Source organism: Vanacampus margaritifer, chromosome 3 (genome assembly GCF_051991255.1).
Source record: "Vanacampus margaritifer isolate UIUO_Vmar chromosome 3, RoL_Vmar_1.0, whole genome shotgun sequence".
NCBI lineage: Eukaryota > Metazoa > Chordata > Actinopteri > Syngnathiformes > Syngnathidae > Vanacampus > Vanacampus margaritifer.
This window is the reverse complement of record NC_135434.1, coordinates 28,963,990-28,981,086: the sequence shown is the minus strand read 5'-3', so window position 1 is coordinate 28,981,086 and position 17,097 is coordinate 28,963,990. Positions and strand designations below refer to the sequence as shown.

Genomic DNA, 17,097 nt, shown 5'->3' with positions numbered 1-17,097 from the left:
CCCTACTCGTCCTAATTCAAAATGCTACGATAAGTCTATGTAACCAACAAAAAGACAGAGTTCTGATAGCAGTTTACTATCGGTCCAATGTAATTTCATTTCTTCAAACTGAATGGACTTAAAGGAAGCTTTACCTCATCTCTTTAACAGCAAAGAAGATGTACTAACATATTATATGCATGCAATTGCAACAATTAATGAAAACCAAAAAAATGCCAACACGGTCTTCATGCACAAGAAAAAAAATGCTTCAGTCCTTTCACTGAAAAAAAATAAATGCTTGCTAGCATAAAACAATCAATTGTCCAGAGTTTTTATGTGCTGTAAGTGTATGAATGTAAAGTGATATCTATATGTATGTGTAAATGCAAATGATCGCCTGAAGTGGAGTGAGTGGGCACAGATGTGTAGCTCCAACAGCTCTCTTCATCAAGGAACTCTCTGCTCCGCAACAGCTTTGACGCTAACAGAAAAATACAAACAATATAAGGTGAAGGTTTTAAATACGAGCATGGCGCACGAGACGCTCACTCCACGATAGCCTCAGACTACTTCACAAGCGCTATCGTAAATAATCGTAATATAAATACAACCTACTTAATATAATACCAACAAAAAATATATATATACAAACAATGAAATACTGCGGTATCATAAAGGAAAGCAACGCATACAATAGTTGCAAAGTAAAGAGGCGGCTAGCATAGCGGTCAATTAGCTACCAGCATCACTAGTAATTCTCATTTAAACACAATTGTACACAATTCAACGTAATTGTGCTACTTATATGACAATGCTAACGACAACATATATTTTTGCATTATTGCTTATCTAACAGAAAGATACAAACAATGTAAGGTGAAGGTTTTAAATATGAGCATAGAGCACGAGATGCTCACTCCACGATAGCCTCTCCTTCTGGCCTGCGCTACTTCACAAGGGCTATCATAAACAAAATGTCAAAATACGGCAACGCAACCATATATGGGCATCGTACAAAAACAAAACAAAATGACATAAATAAAATGAATGCATTGTAATAAATGTTTTCTTTAAACAATAACCCAACACATGAAGAAAAAATACACCTGGGTTACATCTACACTTATTGATCTTATTTTAACTCTTTGACTGCCAAAAACGTTAAATAACGTTTAGTAAAATCCTACGGAGGAGTGCCAAAGACGTTAACTCTTTGACTGCCAAAAACGTTAAATAACGTTTAGTAAAATCCTACGGAGGAGCGCCAAAGACGTTCACCAAGTTTTGTTTGTTTTTTGCCTTGGCCAGCTGTGCTGAAAGTATCAAGCAGATCTAATTAGTATAATGCCTATTTTTGGCCCCTAGATGGCAGCGATGACTCTCTTTGGACAAGATTGGGTAGGCGTCAGTAGAAGACGTGAGGCGGAGCTAGAGTGTTGAGGGGACAACGGCTGAGGAAGCCATAAGGGCGACCGGTTGCAAGCAGCTCACGCTTGAGCATTTTTTTCAAAGACGAAAAGCATCGACCAATGCTAAAGAGCACATTGATGACGACGATGATGATGATGGTGACTCCGAGGTTGACGCCGAAGTTGGAAGCGTTGACGCAGCGGCTATGATCACGTCATAAAGCCTCACCGGTTAGCGATGCTAACGCCGGAAAACGCGGAGCACAACCGAGCACTTCTGCTCAGGCGGACGTTCAATCGGACGACGAAGAGTGCCCCGAGTCCAATGCATATTCATCGGAGGAGTGGGTACAGTCTGATCACGGAGAAGACACTGGTTCTGGACTACGATGCCACCATGAATGGAGCGGATAAGATAGATCAGAACATCTCTTACCACCCGGTATAGGAACAGAAGGACATGAGGAAGCCATACGTAACACCACCGTAATGTCACCGTATCATGATCCTGAGAGTAGACTTGATGGCAACATGGCCAAACACACACTGCAGTATATACTTGCTATTCCCCGGAAAAAAAGGCCGGCAAGAAAGTGTAGCGTCTGCACGCGAAGGGGCAATCGCAGTGAAACTAATCTGTTGTGCAAATCCTGCTGCGTCCCCTTGCACGCAGGGGAGTGTTACACAAAAAGAAAAACTGTATTTGAAACATCCACACAATTGTTAATAGTACCACGGTTGCACACATTTGTAAATAGTTTGCGAAATTGTTTTGTCAAATTGTTACACTGTTGAATGTAAATAAACGTATTTTGCTATCAAAAAACACATTTTCATTGTTGGTGGTAGTATTTTAAGGAAGTAAAGCACTGTTTAGGTGTTTGTGGCATCATTCATGGAAAAAAAAGGTGTCAAATTCACTAGAGTGCATGAAATATCATTTCACAAAAAGCTTGATTTCTCCGTATTTTGTTTCAAAACAGAGCATTTGGGTGAAACTAACCATTTTCTATTGTTGATTACTGAAAAACGGAATAAGGTAGAAACAAACTTTTTTTTCTGATGAAAGATGAGAGTCCAATCTTTCATTTGGTAGTATGTGTGTTTCCATAGTCCAAACACAAAATTTTCTGTGGACCTTGAAAGATCAGTCAAAATGCTTAAATCGGCTGGCACCCACGGCATCCCTTTTCTGAAAACGTCTGGCAGTCAAAGATTTAACAAATGCTCTTCATAAATACAGTGCCACTGGAGTATTTTGTAATTATTTGAGTGATCACTGTGTGGTGGCAGCAGTTCGATGTACTAAAACTCTTAAACGCAAAGCACATGCCATTATAAAGAGAGATTTTAGGTATTTTAATGAGACTGGATTTATTCTTGATTTAAGAGACTGGAATTGGTGCCGTCTTAGTTAAATCCCAGACGTTGAAATAGCGTGGCAGTATTATTATGAAAATTGTATTAATGTTGTGAACAAATATGCGCCATTTTGAAAATTTAGGATAAAAAAAAAATACTCCCTGGTTTTCTTCTGAACTTTTAAATGTTCTTAATGAACCCAACAAAGCTTGAGCAAAAGCAAGATTATCAGGTCCACAAGAAGATTGGCTTACATTTAGGAGGTTAAGAAATAAATGTTCCTCATTAGTCAGAAAAGCTAAAGTGGAATACTATTTGTCAATTACAACAGGTCATTTGAATGATCCAAAACGTTTCTGGAAAACAATTAAATCTCTCGCAGTAAGTGATAAAACACTGTATTTACTGACTTACAGTATGTTGTTGGTACATCCTCACTTGTTAGAGACAAACATGAAATGCTGAATTGCTTTAATATGTACTGATTACATGTATTTTTGTAATATTTTGCGTGTTCAAATAAATCAGAATTGAGATAGATGAAGTATCCTTGCAAGTTTTTATTTTAGAAGCTCCTAAAAGACACAGAATCAAGCTCACTCAAAAATTGGTGTAAAGCTCCAAATGTGTGTTGAATAGGGAAGCTTCAGCATCTTTATAGAAAATGTCTTACATTGGGACCTGTCCCCGCCCTTCTCTGAATCCTTAGCAGAGTTGTGATAAGTTGTAAAGCAGGTACAAGTTTCTAACAGAGTTACTTCCAGACTTTGGAAAATTAATGTGGACAGGCTTTGCCCTTTGGACTTTTAGACTTTACGACCTGATGACCGATGACCAGAAACTCTGACAGTATTTTAAACATACCCTTCAGATAAATCGACAGAAACCTTTTAACACATTCCTTTCTCACGGAAGAGAGAGGACAGAGTTCAAACAAAGTTCAAATAAATCATTATCACATCCTTATTCATCAAGCTAAACATGGTTATATTTTACATCTACACATGTATAACTAAATTCAAAACAGTTAAAATATAAATTGAAACAGTTAAATGTCAACAGTACTTCATATCAGCTGGCTTATCAAAGAACCAATCCATTATTGCCGTTGTAGATAATTTCTCCTCCTCATGAGCCCCCTTCTTTAATTTTCTACGCTTTACTGTAGCGGAGATATGCAAAGAGCTCAAAAGTCTTGACACTAAAAAGTCATATGGCCCAGATCTTTTAGAGACATTTTTTTTTTTAATTGCTGCCGATGTGATTGCAGAACCTCTCACATATATTTTTAATTATACCATGTCTACTTCAACTATTCCCAAAATTTGAAAATTGCTTTTGTATCGCCACTGTTAAAAGGCAGTGACCCGGGTAAATTAAACAATTACAGACCCATTTCAAAGTTGTCAATATTGTCAAAAGTCTTAAAGGTTCTAATTAGCAAACAGTTAAAATAATTCTTGGAGTTGTATTCAATTGTATCTGGCTTTCAATCTGGATACAGGAAAAAGCATAGCACTATAACAGCGGCATTATAAGTTTATGTTCTGCTATTGACAGAACAGAACATGATGACTGTTTCAATATATCTGACCAAAGCATTTGATTCTGTAGATCATCAGACATTGAAGCAGCGGTTAAAGGAGAGGTGGGCAAACTTGGTCCTCGAGGGCCGGAGTCCTGCAGGTTTTTGAGGTTTCCCTTTTCCAACACAAGCTGATTCCATTCAACAGGATCGTTATCAGGGTTATGCAGAGCTTGCTGATTAGCTGATCATATATCAGCTGTGTTGGAGACATCCAAAACCTGCAGGACTCCGGCCCTCGAGTGTGAGTGTGCCCGCCCCTGAGTTAAAGGCTATTGGACTTTCAGAGCAAGCAGTTGGTTGGATTTCCAACTATCTTATTGAAATAAGTCAGTGTTAAATGTGATGACCAATGTTCTGATGTTCTGCCAGTTACTCCAGGTGTACTGCATGAATCTATTCCAGGCCTGCTCCTGTTTACAATTTATATAAATGATGTGGGGCAGAATCTGAGCAACACAAGCTGTCATTTTTACGCTGATGACATAATTGTATATTCTTTCGCAGCTACACTTAGTGAAGCATAACAGTTTACAAAATGCATTCACGGCTGTTTGATGTAGTTTTTCTGACTTGAATCTTTCCTTAAATACCAACAATACAAAACTAATGGTGTTTTCTAATAGTAAAGACAAGCAGAAGAATGTTTCCCCTATTGTTCCTCCTGATGGCTCAGACCTCAATAGTCTGATGGCTCAGACTATTGAGGTCGTTAGTGCATTTAAATACTTGGGCATCTTAATTGATGCATCATTGTCTTTTAAGCCTCACATTGACTCTCTTGTAAAAAAACAACAACAACCTGTGCCTTAAGTTAAGTTTCTATTTTATAAGCAAGTTGTGTTTTTCTTTCCATAGAAGGAAGAGACTTGTGGTTGCAACATTTCTTTCTGTGCTTGATTATGGAGACCTTTTATACACACATGCCCCAGCCAAAGCTCTACGTATTGAAGTTCATCTTCTGTTTCAATTTAATTATAACTGTTTTGATTTAGTTATAACTATTTAGAATTGGACATAATTGCTTTGATTTACTTAGTATAGTTCTGTGTGAGAATTCAAATGTTGTCAGGGGGGTGGCTTTCTCTTTTCACATTCCTGAAATGGTGGGGGCAGAGCGAATGTGTTAATTTGATCCCTTTGTTCTTACTGCGAGGTCTGTCTCTCTGAAAAACAACTCAACTCTCTTATCTGACTTTCTGTGTAGCATGTGACTATCTGGGAGGGATTTGGAAGGACAAAAGAATATTAGGGATGAGCAGAGGGAGGGGCGGCCCAGATGAGGAACGAGTTGGAGCTGCATGGCTGCATCTTATCTGTCCACAAGCTTGTGATAATAAATCCTTAAGGAAAAGCCTGAATTCACCGATCTCATTGTCTGTTTTGATAATCAACATCATGAACACGGGAAAAGTAAGAAATCCCCTTACAACAAATGGTGACCGACGTTCGAGATTCGCCGTTTGACGTGGCATGTGTGCGGAGTTCTCGACGATCAGGAACCATGGCGCCAAGTTAAATGTAGGGTAAAAGGACAAATTATCCCCGTTGAAAATGGATTCCTGTCTGTGGAGAACTCTGCAACGTTTTTTTGTCAGCTAAATTTAACTAAGTTGTACATGAGATCTGAGTGAACAGGTATTAGTTATGTTTAAAATACACGTTTGTTTGTTTGTTTCGTTCCGTTGTGGGAATTTGGCGGCACGAGGTCTTTGTGTTTGTGTTTTTACTACGACGTTGAAATGTACACGACGAGTTTGTGTCGTGTCTACCTAGGTTAAATATAAGGAAGTAACGTTACGATGGATTGTGCGCAGCTGAGTAATGAAATATAAGAGGTTTACAGGTTGACGTTTTGGTTTTATACCTTGACTAAGGAATCGATAGATCAATGATATTTATTTTATGAATTTTAAGGGGAACAGGTTGCTTATTAGTAATCGAGAGATCATTGATATTTGTTTTATGAAGTTTAAGAGGCACAGGTTGACGTTTTGGTTTTATACCTTGACTAAGGAATCGATAGACTGCAGTATTTATTGTTTTATTTTTATTTCTTGGAGGAGTGATGAGCAACATTGCTGGAAAATTATAACCTATTAAACTGGTACCACAAGTGAGACGTCACTGAATTAATGATAATGGTTTATACGTATTGCATATAATATTAGATGTGGAAGTAAGTGATGGAGTGTCTGTACTTGTTATACATTATTAACATTTTAATTCTTTATTTCATATATTAACCATGTTTAAATGTTTTATGGATGTGTAGAGCAGGTGGAATAGTGTTGAACTCAGTATAATTTGAGTTTAACCTAAGCTGGAACACATTGTTTGGTCTAAAAAATTTCTTCTCAGTGTTCTGTGCGAAAACACATTATTTTTATGAGAACATATTCTGCTTCGAAATATCACACACACACCCACACACTGACTCTGTTGGCATCATCACTCACGGCCACTCAATTTGTTTGTGAGATGTTGTTTTGGGAAAAGGTGCCCTGGGAGTGTATTTTGTCTGGAGATCGGCACAGCTGCAGCTCTGTTGTATAACGTGTTTTAAAAGGTGTTTCACTTTCCAAACTCGATACTATAAGAAGCCATCTTCCCCGAAGGAGGGGGCACATGGGCACTCTGAAAATTCCACCTCATACGTGATGTTCAGGGTTGTCACGTTGCCAGTAGAATTCTCTGTTTTAATAAATCATCCTTGCAAGGAATTTCTCACAGGAAATCTGTCTTCAATGATTTTTGAACACGCAAAAGAGGACAAATAATTAGCCTCTTTCAAAATGGTGACCCGGACGAAAGAACGACGTTTTTGCGAGCGGAGCGTTCACGGACGAATAAAATTCCAGGCCATATTAATTACGGTAAGTGGACACTTTATCCACGTTTTAGGGATTCTGTCTGTCTGTGAGCGTTTCGGCTGGTAAATTCGTTTTGCAAAGTTATATTGAAGATGGAATTTATGTGAGAAAGATAGTAATAACTTTTGAAGTTGTTTGGTTGGACGAAGTCCATGATTTTGGATTTTCCTACGGTATTTGAAGTATACACATATGTGGTGACGGAGCATTATTTACGGAAATGCTGTCACGTTGAATGGTATGCAATTGCTTTGGAAGTCAGTTTGAGAAAAAATTCTGTGTTTTTACAAACGATAGATACTTAGATTATTGATTTAAAGTCTATGTATATGTGTTTTGAAAGATATTATAACATTTTTAATACTTTATTTCATATATTAACCATTGTTATACATTATTAACATTTTAATTCTTTATATTAAGCATGTGGAAATGTTTTATAGATGTGAAGTAGGTAAAGTAGTTTTGAACTCAGTATAATTTGACCTTAAGGTGGGACCCATTGTTTGGTCTAGAAGTTCCTTCTCTGTGCGAAAACACATTTCTGTTCGTGAGAGAGAGCGCACACTCATATAACTATGTTACATTAGGAGCTGTTGAGTTCAACTTGTTTGTGAGATTTTGTTATGGGAGAAAGTACTGAGAAGTGCCTTGAAAGTATATTTTGACTAGAGACGAATACAGCTGTATCTGTGTCCTGAGAACTCTGTTTTTCAACCTGTATTTTTCCATTATATAACACATTTACTTATTCATGAGGGGCGGTGTTGGAGACACTGTTCTTGCGATGTGATTGTAATAAAGTGTGGGCTCTTCGAAAGAGGAGTAGCATTATTGATCTGAAACTGTTGGAGTTTGATTCAATGATGTAACGGAAATCTCCGGAATAAATCATCCTGCGCAGGAACTCTGTTCATTTCTTATCCCATAATTTGATTTATTGGACACGCAAAAGTATGGATTTTTAATATACCTTCTTCAGATGGTGACAACCTGACTACAAAGACGTTTGACGGTTGTGGCGTTCGCGGACGGTTTGAATTCCTGGCGCCATATTAACTGAGGTAAGTGGAGTAATTATCCACGTTTAAGGAATTCTTTCTGTTTGGGACCGCTCCGGCCGCCATGCGTTTTGTAAATAACTAAATCAAAGGTGGGATTTGTGTGAACAGAGGTATAAGTTTAAATTGGTTGGTTGTATGGAGTCCATGATTGTGGATTTTCCTACAGTATTTGAAAAATACACATGTGGTGACGAGCAATATTTATGAAGATGCTGTCACGTTGAATTGAGTGCAACTGCATGGGGAAGTCAGCTTAAAAAGCATTTTGTTTTTATAAGCGTTAGATATTTGGATAATTGGTTTGAAATCCATATATATGTGTTGAAGTTGTTTGGATAAGTGGTTTGAAGTCCACATATATGGGTTGAAGTTGAGAGGAAGTCATCTTAAAAAGCATTTTTGTTTTTATAAGCGTTAGATATTTGGATAATTGGTTTGGAGCCCATATATATGTATTGAAGTTGAGGGGAAGTCAGCTTGAAAAGCATTTTTGTCTTTACAAGAAAAGCATTTTGTTTTTACAAGCGATAGATTCTTGGGTAATTAGAAATGATCCTTGAATAAAATAAAGTCAGCGGATAGACGCAGCAGAGAGTACAACTGCTGTTATGTAATCGGGACAAGATATTTGCTCAACTTATGGAAGTCAGATTGACATAAAACGGACTTAATATGCCGTTTTAAGATCAATCGCTAGGTCTTTTGAATAATTGGTTATTGATATTCTTAGACAAGAGATATTTGCTCAACTTATGGAAGTCAGACCGACATAAGAATATTTGGAACTCCTTAAGATCGGTCGATAGGTCTTGGAATATTCGGTTATTAAAATTCTTAGACAATACTGTTCAGCTGGGACAAGAACAGTTATCCGGATTTTATATGTTTTGATATGTCGTACAAAGCGACATGTCTTGTCTGTCCGTTGTGTGTGTATGCCGTCTGGTCGGTGAAGAAACTCTGACGTCACGGTAAAATCTTAAAGTGACCGCGACGAGAACAGTTGACTAATTCTGTTATAAGTGAGACGTCACTTCATTTTAAATATTAATACAACTGAACTATGATAATCTACAATATAATATAATATAATATAATAAGCTATAAAATACGGGCAATAATCAATAGAAAGAAAACACTGTTTGAGAACTACAAAAATGGTTGCAACCGGATGCCGCGTCACGAGGCGACAGGGAGTTGTGTGCGCATGCGCTGGTGTCAGCAGAGAATCGTTATGAAATATAAGGCGAGAAATAAAATAATTGCACGACTGGGTGCACGATTGCGGTGGAATAAATCTTATGGCGCCGTTATAAGCTACAGTAAGTTAATTTTATTGATGGGGGACGTTGAGGCTTGCGCCGCGGGCGTTCGACGTAAAAAACGAGATATAGAACACTTTTACGAGTGGAATAAAAACGACACATAATCGTGTATTTTTGGATAAGATGATGATGAATAATGCTAGAATACTAGCTTTAGGTATTTTTGTGAAGTTATAACCATTTATATAACTTTAAATAATGATATAAGACTAAATGATTTAACCTGATATCACTTCCGCTAGTCGGAATTAAAGCTTCCGGATTAAACATACCGTTTAAATAATGACTTAAAATGTAATTAATATTGAACGACGGGACTTGATTATATTGTGAAAAAGGTTAGTTTATTCTAATAAGATATGGCATTTGTTCGATGGTTTTAATGACGGCAATTTAACTTTGAATGTGCGTACACGGCGACCGCCCGTTAATAATGTTATGAGTGTATGTAATTTTTATATAGAGGAGAGTCCCGGACGTATCTTTAAGAAAAGTGTATTGAAAAAATGATTAATACTAAAATGTTGCTTTGCAAATAAAATAACTGTATAATACAAATTTATGTAATAAAACAAATTAAGCCGTTTAATAAGCGCTAAACGGGATAAATTAATTAGAAGTTAAAATTACTAATAAAACTTCTAACGCTAAAACCCGCAATTGTCTGCGTTAAATAATTGAACGACATTATATAAATTGTTGCCGTAACTGATTTTACATTATATAAATTGTTGCCGTAACTGATTTTATAAGCGCCTTATATAAATTTCTTAAGCACTAATGTTGACTACTTAAACTGGCTTCACGAGTGCAAATACGTCATATTTAAAATTATGTTTGCTATAAAACGAACGAATATTAATACACAAATAACATAGAGAGGTATAGTTTTAAGATATTATAAAATTTAGATGCATATCTTATGCTTATAGAACATAAATAACTTTAACTAAAAACGAATAACTTGGATGGCAATTAATGTGGAATAATTCTTTATATAGATGATTGTTTTTTCCCTTATAATTTTGTTTGTGCGCGAGAACATTGTTTAATAAATTTTAAATATCTTTTCAGAATCAGGAGACACACCCATTAAGGACAATTGGGGTCCCACCAAAGTGCCATATTCCGGTCCTGGGGATGAAGTAATGTGTTAATTATAATTTAAAAGGAGTTTTATTTATTTATTTATTTTTTTCTCCCATGTTTATAAATAGAAAATAATTTTAATCTCTCCTGAATATATTTAACCTTTGAATTCGACATTTGAAGTCTCATTACAAACAGACTGGGGAAGCTATCTGGAAGAATCACATTTTTGACATAATTTGAGGTGCTATGTAATTAAAAATCATTCCTGCTTTGACGTTTGACCAAAGGCTGACTTAACGGGCTGCGGCCTCCATTGAGAAAACATTAATTGAAAACTACACACTTATTAATTAACTATATTTGTAAATTGTTAGAGTATATCTGTATTATTTTATTTTATTTTTTTTAGTTAAAAAAAAATATTATTTTCTTCCCCTTTCTCAAAATTTTTTGAATTTTTTAATAAAGGAAGTTTTTGTTTTTAATATTTACTGACATGTTATAACCTAAATACTGTTGGGGCAGATTTTAATGTTTTCAGTCGAGTGAGGATTATTGGTCAGGGGTCATTATTTCAGAACAAAGTCAACTGGCGGGACACAGACCTCTTTAAAAAACCCCACCCACAAAGAAACTGCAACTGCCACCACCATCAGAGGGGCGTGATGCAGCCATCATCACAAAACATCCTGCCAATACCTGATGGAGAGGGGAGGTTCCTGGCGCCACCTGTTGCCACAATGACTGGGCCATCATATACAAATGTGATAAAAGAAAAACTGCTCCACTGCCCAATGCACACAATGCTCCGCACGAACTGTCCTATGAAAAACTGCTCTGCACAAGCGTCCTTAAAGCATTCCTGCGTCCAGAACTGTCCACTACGATGGTGACTCAACCCCACAAACAATGCTTTCCTTGAATTAGTGATACCAGGCCATATGATGTGATACTGACTGTTTACACTGCACTCTATTTTTGACAGATATAAGGTGATAACATTTACAGTAAAACATTTCGTAAATATAATGAACTGATTGACAACACTATATACACACAGATTTATTACATTTTAAAAACGTTTGATGTCTATTTTGATTTGATCTGATTTGTTTATCTCTGTCTATTTTAAAACAGTCAGCTTTTTGGACAAACATCAACAAGGGGGACTAGCAAGCTTAATGATAACATTAAAACTAAGGGCAACTTAATGTATTAATAATAATTGATGAATTGGCTGAAAACTGAGATTCTTTGTAAAATTCATTGGCATAAGCTACAATATTTTTATAGTACAAAAGATAATACAGGTAAATTTCGTCTGGTTTCAGAAATTGAAACAGCTAATATGAATACAGATAAGATACAATTTATTTCAATCTTAATTATTATATTTTACTTTTTTAAGTTTGGTCTTCTAGTGTTTTCCCGAATTTTCTTTTGAAATTTAAATAGTTGCTTGGGACGCATTGTCGAATTTGCTGGTTAAATGTAAAATTTTCCCCTCTTTCTAAACAAAAAATCGGACGTCACTATTATTTTTAAAGGGACCGCGATGAGATATTTTGTTGACTAATTCTGTTATAAGTGAGACGTCACTGCATTCATAAATATTAATACGACTTAACTACAATATAATATAATATAATATAATGAGCGGGAGTCGGTAGTTGATAGAGGTTGTGGAGGCTCTGTTTGGGCCGGGTGCGCCTCCGCGTCATGAGGCGACATGGAGTTGCGAACGCATGCGCAGTTGCTATCGGAGTTTTACCCACTACACAGACCCGTGAATTGAAGGACTAAATAAAAATGGGTGCACAATTGCTGTGGAAAAAATCTTTTAGCGCCGTTATAATCTACGATAAATAAATTTTATTGATGAAAAACGTTAAAACTTGCACCGCCAGGCGTTCGACGTAAAATACGAGATATATCTGTAATTTCTTCAAGTGGAATAAGAGCCAGACATAATCGTGTATTCTTGTATAAAATGATGAATAATGCTAGAATGCTAGCTTTGGGTATTTATGTGAAGTTATAACCATTTATATAACTTTAATAAAGTAATGTTTAATATAAATTACGGGTGCACTTTTAATCTGAAGAACTGAATGATTTGACCTGATAGTACTTCCGCTAGACATAACTAAAGCTTCCAGGTTAAATTATCAGCGGTCAAATAATGATATAAAATGTATTTAATATTGAACGACGGGACTTGAATTTATTGTGGAAAAGGTAATTTTATTCTAATAAGATATGTCATTTGTTCGATGGTTTTAAAGGCGGCAGTTTAACTGTGGATGTGCGTAGATGGCGACCGCTCGTTAAAAGTGTTATAAATATATGTATTTTTATATAGAGGAAAATCCGGGAGGTAACTTTAAGAAAAGTGTATTAAATGATGATTAATGCTGAAATGTTGACTTTGGATGGTTTCGTAAGGACAACTCGTATGGTTTTGATGTGTTTAAGTAAATAGCTTCCTATTTTCTATTTTCTCACTTTGCAAACAAAAACAGCTGTACAACACAAATTTACGTAATAAAATAAATGAAACCGTTTAATAAACGCTGAACGGAATAAATTGATTGGGACGGTAATATTACTAATAAAATCTTTAACGCTAAAACCGCGTAAATAAAATTATAATTAGCAATTATTTAATTGTAAACTTTTATTGTTTTGATTACTTTTATTTTTAATTAATTTATTATTTATTTATTTTTATTTTTACATTTTTTTAAATATTTTTTAATTTAGAAAAAAGTTGTTTTTTTTTAAAAAAATTTTATTGAAATAAAGGAGGATTTTGTTCTTCCGACTATATACTGATATGTTATTACCTAATACTGTTGGGGCAGATTTTAATGGTTCAATCGGGTGCCATTCATTGAACGACATCATTATTCAAAATGAGGTGAACTAGCACTTGGTGGATCGATGAAAAAACGGGACACAGGTGGCATCAAAACAAAACCTGCAGACAGCAAAGAAACCGCAGCTGCTGCCACCAGCAAAGGGGGCGTGATGCGGCCATCATCACAAAAATATCTGGCTTTTCCCCTGATCAGCACTACCTGCCGCCACCTGCTGGACCTACCGTCACCCGATGAACAGCAGAGGTTCCTGGCGCCACCTGGTGGAAAGTTTCCACAGTGACTGTGCCGTCATATACAAATGTGATAAATGAAAAAACTGCTCCAATACACACAGTGCTTTGCACAAACTTCCTTACATGCATTCCTGCATCCCGAACTGTCCTGTGAATCCTATAGGAAAACATCTTCTGAAAAAACTGCTCCACTACGCTGATGACTCCGCCCTCACCAACAATGTTTATTTGAGTTAGTGATGTCGAACCATGTGATGTGATATCTGACTGTTTACACTGCACTCTATATTTTTGACAGACATAAGGTGATAACATTTACAGTAAAACATTATGTAAATAGAACGAACTGATTGGCAACACTCTATACACACAGATTTATTATATTCTAATATTCTTGATGCCTATTTTTATTTGAACTGATTTGTTTATCTCTGTCTATTTTTAAACAGTCAGCTGTGGGACTAACATCAACAAAGGAAACTAGCAAGCTTAATAATGACATGTTAAAACTAAGGGTAACTTTATGTATTAATAATAATTGCTACAATATTTCTATTTTTATAGTACAAAAGATAATACTGGTAAATTTTGTGTGGTTGCGGAAATTGAAAATTTACTTATATGCAATCTTAATTATTATATTTTCCGTTATTTGACGTTTGTTAAATTTGGTCTTCTAATATTTTCCCAAATTCTCTTTTGAAATTTAAACAATTGCTTGGGACGCATTGTCGAATTTACTGGTTAAATTAAAAAAAAAAAATAAATCCCCTCTTTTTAAAAGCAAAAATTTATTTATTTACTGCTATAGTTCTACTTTTATTATCAGTCTGAAAATTCTCTAAGTCGATCTTTTTCAGATGGGGGAATTATTGGTCGGTCTGGGTATATCGTCGCGAAGGACACAAACAGTCCATGTTGAATTAAATAAATATAGAATTATAAGTTAGTCTCAATGTGATAATTATAGATAGTCCGTGAGAATGAATGAAATTTACAGGAGGACAATTGGTGATTGGACTTTTGACCATGGAGGAGAGTAAGTTTTGGCAGAGACGGCGAAAATAAGGTGAATATGTTCTATTTCTATCTCTCCTTGGGGCCCTGGGGTCAGATGTTATTTTTTGATTTTATTTGTTGGCGAAAGTTGCATTTATTTTATGGCTGGAAGCACATTCATGCCATATCTATAACAGTAAATATTATGGTAAAACATTCTAATAATCATTACATTCTGTAAACAAAATTGTCCTCGTCAGATTTGAATTGGCTATAAGAGTTTCATTGTTGCATTAATGAATGTGCTTAGGTCATTAAATTCAGCTAAAGGCTGGATTCTAATTGAATGTCACAACAAAAGATTTTTTTCCACAGGACAGGCCTACAGAACTTCACTAACATTTACTAACTCCAAACTAATAAAACTACCAGATGCTCTTTCAAAAAGAAGGGATGTGAATATGTATGTTTATTAGTGACTAAATGAAAATGTTCTGCACCCAGATGAGGTGATGGAAAGGTCAATATGGTCCAGTTCACGGGGGCACCTGGTTCCACATCTTGCCTATCAGACCTGCCGGGTCCGCCTTCTACTCAACCCCCACCAACAGGAGCCACCTGACGAACCAACTGAGAAACCAGTCAGCTGCTTCCAGGAACCACCTGACGAGCCAAAGGGAACACCATTCAACTGATTCCAGTGTCCACCTGACGAGATGAGGACATCCCTCAATGGAGATAGGAGGAACGTGTCCCTTTTCCGGGCGTTCCACAAAGAATGAGTCACACCTTGGGAAAACAAATCCCGGTGATCAATCCCTGTATCTCTGGCAGTTGATGTGGGTTCTAAAAGAGCTGAAGGACCCATCCATCCATCCATCCATCCATTTCCTTGACCGCTTGTCCTCACAAGGATTGTGAGGGTACTGGAGCCTATCCCAACTGGCTTCGGGCAGTAGGCGGGGTGCAACCTGGACGGGTTGCCAGCCAATCGCAGAGCTGAAGGACTCTGTTTAAAAAAACAAAACAAAAAAACAAACACAAGAACGAAAATGGAACTGACAAACGTCCTTCACATTCAACAAAAACTTCCGACAACAAGTCTTCAATCGCGTCTTCAAATGCGTCTTCAATTACGTACATAATGACACTCTTTCTCATACTGACTGTCATGCCAATTTGCTATTTCTGGGATCCCCCACCACAATTTTTGAACATAATCACAACACATCGTCTTCATATATGATATGCTTATTTTACTGAAAAAAAATATTTTAATGAATCACATTGTTTTTGACATATGACTGACGACCTCTCCTGCTAAAAAAGAATGTTTTTATTTTTCTCTTATTCTACTGTTGCACCTGCCATTGCGATGATGAAGATCCTGCTGGAATCCTTTGGTAAAAATGTTTCAATGTTTAGTTATTGGGCTTTTAATAGCCAAAAGGGGGGACTGTTATACATTATTAACATTTTAATTCTTTATTTCATATATTAACCATGTTGAAATGTTTTATGGATGTGTAGAGCAGGTGGAATAGTGTTGAACTCAGTATAATTTGACCTTAATCTAAGCTGGAACACATTGTTTGGTCTAAAAAATTCCTTCTCAGTGTTCTGTGCGAAAACACATTCTTTTTATGAGAACATATTCTGCTTCGAAATAGCACACACACACCCACACACTGACTCTGTTGGCATCATCACTCACGACCACTCAATTTGTTTGTGAGATGTTGTTTTGGGAAAAGGTGTCCTGGGAGTGTATTTTGTCTGGAGATCGGCACAGCTGCAGCTCTGTTGTATAACGTGTTTTAAAAGGCATTTCACTTTCCAAACTCTATAAGAAGCCATCTACCCCGAGGGAGGGGGCACATGGGCACTCTGAAAATTCCACCTCATACGTGATGTTCAGGGTTGTCACGATGACCGGAGAATTCTCTGTTTTAATAAATCATCCTTGCAAGGAATTTCTCACAGGAAATCTGTCTTCAATGATTTTTGAACATGCAAAAGAGGACAAATAATAAGCCTCTTTCATACTGGACGATGGATTTGGCTACTGATAGATATTGTAAAATTTTTAATACTTCATTTTATTTTATTAACCATTGTTACACATTATTAACATTTTAATTCTTTATATTAACCTTGTCGAAATGTTTTGTGTCCTGTGCAGAGCAGATGGTGTTGATTTCGGTATAATCTGACCTTAAACTGGGTCATACTATTTAGTCTAAAAAAGTTCCTTCTCAGCGCTTTGTGCGAAAACACATTTGGTCCTTGAG

General features: G+C 36.3%; 1 long non-coding RNA gene across 1 annotated transcript; it reads left to right on the top strand.

Annotated features, from left to right (window-relative positions):
* Window positions 1–9,439: 9,439 nt before the first annotated feature.
* On the top strand, window positions 9,440–16,793 carry LOC144049144 (uncharacterized). The gene is made up of 2 exons (XR_013293497.1): window positions 9,440–14,876; window positions 15,311–16,793. It is a non-coding gene; the product is annotated as an uncharacterized LOC144049144 (long non-coding RNA).
* Window positions 16,794–17,097: the final 304 nt, after the last annotated feature.